The 7,500-nt window shown below is 44.3% G+C and overlaps 1 long non-coding RNA gene across 1 annotated transcript in view; it reads right to left on the reverse strand.

The window, feature by feature from the left end:
- Window positions 1–988, reverse strand: part of LOC123510767 — a 1,662-nt gene extending 674 nt beyond the window's left edge. The window contains exon 1 of the long non-coding RNA XR_006676588.1: window positions 271–988. This is a non-coding gene — a long non-coding RNA (uncharacterized LOC123510767). The remainder of the gene's footprint in view (window positions 1–270) is intronic.
- Window positions 989–7,500: the final 6,512 nt, after the last annotated feature.

Below are 7,500 nucleotides of genomic sequence, written 5' to 3' on the forward strand. Positions count from 1 at the left end.
CTGTTTGTCTGTATTTGTCAGTCTGTCTATCTTTCTGTCTCAAGAGCGATAAAGTATTTCCCTGTCTAACATCAAATTTGTCTTAAAGTGTTTGCTCTCTCTCTCTCTCTCTCTCTCTCTCTCTCTCTCTCTCTCTCTCTCTCTCAGTACATTTCCAGCACTGTAACATTAATGAAGTAATTAGTTATTGATCTCAAACTTCGAACCCCAACGCTTTATGAACCACCTCTCCCTCTCCCTTTCCCTTTCCCTCTCCCTCCTCTCACTTACCACTCACATCCCTCTCACAGCTGGAACATTAAAGAAGGCAAGGGAAAACACACACTTCGGTTTCATTTGGCGGGTTTCGAAGCGGGTTGGTGTGTTTTGAAGCCTCAGTGTTTGGCGTCACTCGCTCCGAAAGTCGAGTCTGTGGTTTGACTTTTTCACGAGGCTGTTTTGTTTCACTCGCTTTGATTGCTCTTGTCTCACCCACTCACTTACTCACTCGCTCTAAGGTTCACTCGTCTCAAACTTTCTCTCCCTCTCTTTTTTTTTAAGGTACGTTCGAAAGTTTCAAAGTTCCGTGCGGTTCGAGGAAAGTGTCACTCTCGCAGCATTTCAAAGTTTTAAAGTTTTCTTGGCACTTCTTCCTTTACGTTTCGGTCACGGAGGCTGCGGCGAGGCAAGGAGGTCCTGATTTCATGTTATTTGCTCCGTGAGTCTGGACGTGAGTGAAAATATAAGCAATAAAGCGCACCCTTTCCAGCCTCTCAACGTTTATAATTAGATTCTCGAGTATAACCAGCAGCTCAACCAAATATTTTCTCCTCTAACGCACTTCTAAAATTCCTTAATGTCAACTAATTACGTGAGGAGAGAGCGAGAATAGCCTTGCGATTCTCCTGTGCTCCAGTTCTTGCGCCTCCCCGCCCCCCTCTCTCCTGGCAGCGGCGCTCAGGTCACTAAGGGATTCTGGCACGGCGCGAGACGAAGGCGAACTGACGGTGCTAGAGATTGAGACCTCACTCACGCTCGCAGCCTCGCAGTTCTCGTACCCAAAGAGTCACCAGCTGCCAGACGTAGGGTTAAAATGTCCATCCCACATCACACCACCCACCTTCCTTCTCTCCAGCTCTGAACTATTACTATCAAAAGCTAGTTGAAGTGATGTGAGCTTTTAAGACTGCTTTTTTACGGTTCTAGTGACAGGTGAACTAGATTTTTGGGCTATTTAACTGGAGAAACAGTCTTAAGATCTCCAGTCATCTCTGTGGTCTTTGAAAATAGAAGTGTTGAGAGAGCAAAGGGTTCCAGAATACTGTCTCTCATTCTTGCATCCTTCGGTGTCTCTTCATACGAGTTACTTCTGACACGGTGGCTGTGGGAGTTGCTGGGGTTTGTTCAATGGCGGTTTTGTGTGTTCTGAGTGTTTTTTATGGTTTCAAATGCGCTTTTATGATTCTGGTGGCAGTTTAGCAAGAATTCTGCCTTTAATTTAGGTTTTTAAGGGTGTTTTTTTTTATTCTAGTGGTACTTTAGAGAGGATTCTGCCCCTTCGTTCAAGTTTTCAAGGGTGATATTTTTATTCTAGTGGCAGTATAGCAAGGATTCTGCCCATTTATTCGAGTTTCTAAGAACGTTTTTATGATTTCAAGTGCGTTTTTATAATTCTAGTGGCAGTTTAGCAAGGATTCTGAGTCTCTATTCAAGTTCTTAAGGGTGTTTTTATGATTTCAAGTATTTTTTTATGATTCTAGAGGCAGTTTAGCAAGGATTCTGATTCTTTATTCGGGTTTTCAAGAGTTTTTCATAAATTCAATTGTTTTTTGCGAGTCTAGTGGTAGTTTAGTAAGAATTATGCAATTTTACTCATATTTTCAAGGGTGTATTCATATTTGTATTACTTTAAAGGTATTTTTGTTTCTAGTGGTAGTTTAGTAAAGATTCTCCATTACTGCTCAAGGTTTCAAGTATTTTAATCATTATAGTTTATCAAGCAAGTAAGACGCCATTATTATTGTGGTTTTGCAGGGAACATTGCATTGTCAAGGATAGTTTAATGACTCAAGTGACAAATCCTTAGCCATTACCATCCCAACCTTACCTAACCTAACCTAAAGTACGTTGTCAAGGATAGTTTAGAGACTCGAGAGATAGATTAACACCATATCATTAAAACTAACCTAACCTAACCTAACCTAACGCAAATTAACCTAACCTAACCTAACTTTAACTTAACCTAACCCAAACTACCCATATCATTAAAACCATGCTACCCTAATCTAACCTAACCTAACCCAACCTAACCCAACATAATTTTAACCTAACCTAACCTAACCTGAATCCAACCTAACCAAACCTAACCAAAGCTAACCAAACCCAATACCCTTTGAAAATAACCCAAAGAATAGAGAACTAAGGAATATAAACGATAAATCCAGACAGTTTTAAAGGGACACAAGGAGGGAGATAAAAACTGCAGCCTCCTTCTTCTTCCTTATGATTCACGCCACGTATTTCACAAGGGGAGGGAGAGAGAGAGAGAGAGGAGAGGGAGAGGGAGGGAGAGGAACAAGGACAGGGAGTAAATACACAGAACATTCAAAAGTGCTACTGAGGGAAAGTAAGAGGAGGGTGAGTGAGAGGAGGGAGAGTAAGAGGGTCGTACAGATGTAAAGGGCGAGGGGGGAGAGAGAGAGAGAGAGAGAGAGAGAGAGAGAGAGAGAGAGAGAGAGAACTGCACGTGTATATCTGCGTGTGTGTGTGTGTGTGTGTGTGTGTAAAACCAAACATGAAATGAAAACACACGAATCAGAGGCTTCAAAAAGGGCTTGGGGACTGTTTGCGCCTCGTTGCACGCTGAAGCCTGACGGGGGCCTGACGGGGGACGCCAACATGGGGGCTGACGGAGGACTGGCAAAGAACTGACGGGGAGCTGACGGGGAACTGACTTGAAGCTGACGGGGGCTGATGGGGGCCTTACGTGGGACAGACGGAGGACTAACTGTGCCTGTGTGAGTGGACTGAAGGAGTGGGTGAAGGAAGGAATGAAGGAGAGACAGAAAAGGTGAAGGAACCCTGAGATGCGATGGAAGGATGAAGACTATAAGGTTATATGAAGGAAGGAACTGAAGGAGTGAAGGAGGCGTAGGAAAAGTAGAAGGGAATGAAGGAGTGAGTGAAGGAATAGCTGAAGGAATGCCTGAAAGAGTGAAAGAAGCAGTAGGAGAGATAGAAAGGAGTGAAGGAAGAGAAGATATACTGAAGGAACTAGAAAAGAGATATAGAAGGAAGAATTGAAGGAACCACCGAAGGATACAAATAGCTGAAGGAGAGGGTGAAGGAGGCGTGGGAAGAATGGCGCCTCCCACACACGCCGCCACGCCCCCTTGCTCTGCCTGGCGTGGGATTAACCTCTCATATTTGTTGTTATTAGTGAGGATTGCACGAGCGAAACCTTGCGTGTGTGTGTGTGTGTGTGTGTGTGTGTGTGTGTGTGTGTGTGTGTGTGTGTGTGTGTGTGTGTGTGTTTGTTAAGTCACACAAGTAAAAGTGAAAAGTGCTTCTGTTGACTTGCATACATAAACTCTCACATACACAGAAATACACTTATTCATTCATTCATTCATACATACAAACACAGATACAAACACAGATACATCCTGCGCTCCCTACATACATACATACATACATACACACGTACATACACGCATACATACATACATTATTCCCTTCTGGCAGAGTAAAGCTGTAACATCACTGACCGACACGCACACACACACACACACACACACACACACACACACACACACACACACACACACACACACACACACACACACATACACATCCTACCCTCGTTTTCTTTCGTATTGAGACGTCAAGAATTTATGGATCTTTTGCTAGTCACTTACTCTCCTCCTCCTCCTCTTCCTCCTCCTCCTCCTCCTCCTCCTCCTCCTCCTCCTCCTCCTCCTCCTCCTCCTCCTCCTCCTCCGAGTTCCCCGTTTCTAACTTCCTTCCTTTACCGACTATCACCACCACGACCACCACCACCTCCTCCTCCTCCTCCTCCTCCTCCTCCTCCTCCTCCTCCTCCTCCTCCCTTTCAATATACTGGGCCTGAAGACAAGAGAGGACAAATATGCCGCATTAACATTCAGGAGGAGGAGGAGGAGGAGGGGGAGGAGGGATATAGGGAGTTGGGCAAGAGGACAATAAAGGAAGGGAAGGAAGGAGGGAGGGAGAGAGGGAGGGTGGGCCGGAAAGAAAGGAGGAGGAGGAGGAGGAGGAGGAGGAGGAGGAGGAGGAGGAAAAAGAGGAAGAGGAAGAAGCTATAAGGCCTTTGGAAGATTCTCTCAAAGGTCGGAGAGAGAAAGGGGTTTCCTCTCTCTCTCTCTCTCTCTCTCTCTCTCTCTCTCTCTCTCTTTTCCTCCTTACTTCCGTTATTGACCTTGTTTCCTGCCTTTTCTCTCCTAATTTCCTCTTATTTTTCCTCTTCTTTTCTCTCCATATTGTTTCCTCCACGTTGTATAGACTCTCTCTCTCTCTCTCTCTCTCTCTCTCTCTCTCTCTCTCTCTCTCTCTCTCTCTCTCTCTCTCTCTCTCTCTCTCTCTCTCTCTCTCTCTCTCTTTCTTTCCTCTCCCATCAATCTTCTCTTCCCAACGAATGGAGGGAAAGAGAGAGAGAGGGAGAGAGGGAGAGGGAGAAAAGGAGAGGGAGGGAAGGGAGAGGTAATTATGAAGCGTGACGAAGGGATGAGGGGAGAGGAAGGAAGAGAGAGAGAGAGAGAGAGAGAGAGAGAGAGAGAGAGAGAAAAACTATATTGAATGAAGAAGGAAAAATATTTGGTTTACTGATTGGGATGAGAGAGAGAGAGAGAGAGAGAGAGAGAGAGAGAGAGAGAGAGAGAGAGAGTAAATTCGCGTATTTTTATGTGTGTATGTGGCAATGGGGTTAATCGTGCATGAAAACACACACACACACACACACACACACACACACACACACACACACACACACACACACACACACACACACACACACACACACACACACACACACACACACACACACACACACACACACACACACACACACACACACACACACACACACACACACACACACACACACACACACACACACACACACACACACACACACACACACACACACACACTTCTAATTTCTCCAGTTTGAATTTCGCTCGGCTCCGCTCTCTCTCTCTCTCTCTCTCTCTCTCTCTCTCTCTCTCTCTCTCTCTCTCTCTCTCTCTCTCTCTCTCTCTCTTCCACCATACCGCAGAGAAAGAGGTAGAAGTGGAGGAAGAGGAGGAGGAGGAGGAGGAGGAGGAGGAGGAGGAGGAGGAGGAGGAGGAGGTAAAGTGGGGTTATATTCTCTACTGATGAAACGCTTCCACTTAGAGCTTTCCTCCTCCTCCTCCTCCTCCTCCTCCTCCTCCTCCTCCTCTCCTCCTCCTCCTCCTCCTCCACCTCTCCTTCCTCCACTTTCCCCAATATCTTTTCCATTCCTTTATTTCTCTCCGCTTTTAAATCTCTTTTCTTTTCCTTTTCTCTCTCCTTCTCTTCCTTCTCCTTCTCTTCTCCCCCTCCTCCTCCTCCTCCCCTCGTATTTCTCCTCCTTTATTTCAATTCCGTTCTTGAATTTCTTTCCTCTTTCCATTTCTCTCTCTCTCTCTCTCTCTCTCTCTCTCTCTCTCTCTTGCTCGTGTTTTCCTCATCTCTTCTCTCTCTTTTTCTTCCTTTTCCTATTTTCTCTGTTTCTCTTGCTTTCTTTCTTCTACTCCTTTTCCTTTTCCTCCTTTTTCTTGCTTTATGTAAGTCACCCTTGAGTCCTCAGCTTCAATACTGCATGTAGTTCTTGTCACCACATTATAAAAAGTCATTGAAAATTGGAAAAGATGCAAGGTAGAGTGACTAAAATTATTCCAAGCTTGAGAATAAGCTGTATGTGGAACAACGGGAAGCAATAAAATTATTCAGCTTAACGAAGCGCAAGATAAGAGATCTAATTGAAGTTTCCAAAAATTTTAAAGAGAATAGAAACCTTGATGCAAATAAGTATTTTATCATTGATTAGTCTAATATGAAAAGGAATGATGAATTTAAACACAATTCTGTTGCATCACTCAAAAACAGAATTGACAAATATTTAAAAGTTTACCCTCAGCAAGCTCTCTTCTTGTCCGAACATTTACACACATAACTCCTGATGATATTAATGTTTTGTGTATTTTTCCTTCCAGATAGACATATTGAGTTCAGGGAAGGGTGAATATTAGAATTTCCTTTCCTCCTTTTTTGTGAATTCCAAGTTAGGTTTTTCATACTGCATTTTACTTTTCCCAACTATTTTCCATGCCAGAGAAAAGTGGAGGGAGTGGTGGGTGGGGAGAAGCCTTTTTCTGTACTGCCTTGTCTCTTTTCCCAGTAGCTAATTACAAGTACTTACCAAGGAGCCTTGAAAGGAAAAAAAAAATGTCTGGTGTTGTTTGGTTTTCCTTTGTATTCCTTTGTATTCCTCCTCCTCCTCCTCCTCCTCCTCCTCCTCCTCCTCCTCTTCTCCTTCTCTTCCTCCTCCTCCTTTTCTCCTTCTCTTCCTCCTCCTCCTCCTCTTCTTGCTCCTCCTCCTGCTCCTTCAAAATTTAGAGGTATAAGGAACCTCCATTTTGGTTCCAAGTTGAAGGTAAGAAAATATTTACAGGCACGTGCGCTTCACCTGTCCTTAATAATCTCTCTCTCTCTCTCTCTCTCTCTCTTCTCTCTCTCTCTCTTATTGTTATTTCTTTCCCTATTTCCTTTCGCTCTTATTTTCATAGTGTTTTATTTGTTCTTTGTTTATTTTTGCTGAAACTCTCTCTCTCTCTCTCTCTCTCTCTCTCTCTCTCTCTCTCTCTCTCTCTCTCTCTCTCTCTCTCTCTCTCTCTCTCTCTCTCTCTCTCTCTCTCTCTCTCTCTCTCTCTCTCTCTCACCTGCTGCGGTTCAGTTGAGAATTCCCAGGTTGAATTGTTTTTTTTTTATATCTGAAATTTTATTATTATCTTTCCTGTGACATCTCTCCTCTCCCTCTCTCTCTCTCTCTCTCTCTCTTTCCCTCCCTTGCCCGTTTTTACTCTCCCTCTTCCTCTCACTTCCCTCACTTCCCCTTTCCTCCGTTCCATTTCCTCCTCCTCCTCCTCCTCCTCCTCCTCCTCCTCTTTCTCTCACTCCCCCTATAGAGAAGTTTAAAATTTCATGTTTATTCATAACTCTCTTGCCTGCTGTGTATGAGAGAGAGAGAGAGAGAGAGAGAGAGAGAGAGAGAGAGAGAGAGAGAGAGAGCAAGGGGGATAAGCGTCACTACACACTCGCCCAACCAAGATATTACGTCACTCTCTCTCTCTCTCTCTCTCTCTCTCTCTCTCTCTCTCTCTCTCTCTCTCTATCAGTCAATCCCTTCCATCCATAATCGTTTTCCCTTGCGCTTTATTCTCTCTCTCTCTCTCTCTCTCTCTC

This window comes from Portunus trituberculatus, chromosome 30 (genome assembly GCF_017591435.1).
Source record: "Portunus trituberculatus isolate SZX2019 chromosome 30, ASM1759143v1, whole genome shotgun sequence".
NCBI lineage: Eukaryota > Metazoa > Arthropoda > Malacostraca > Decapoda > Portunidae > Portunus > Portunus trituberculatus.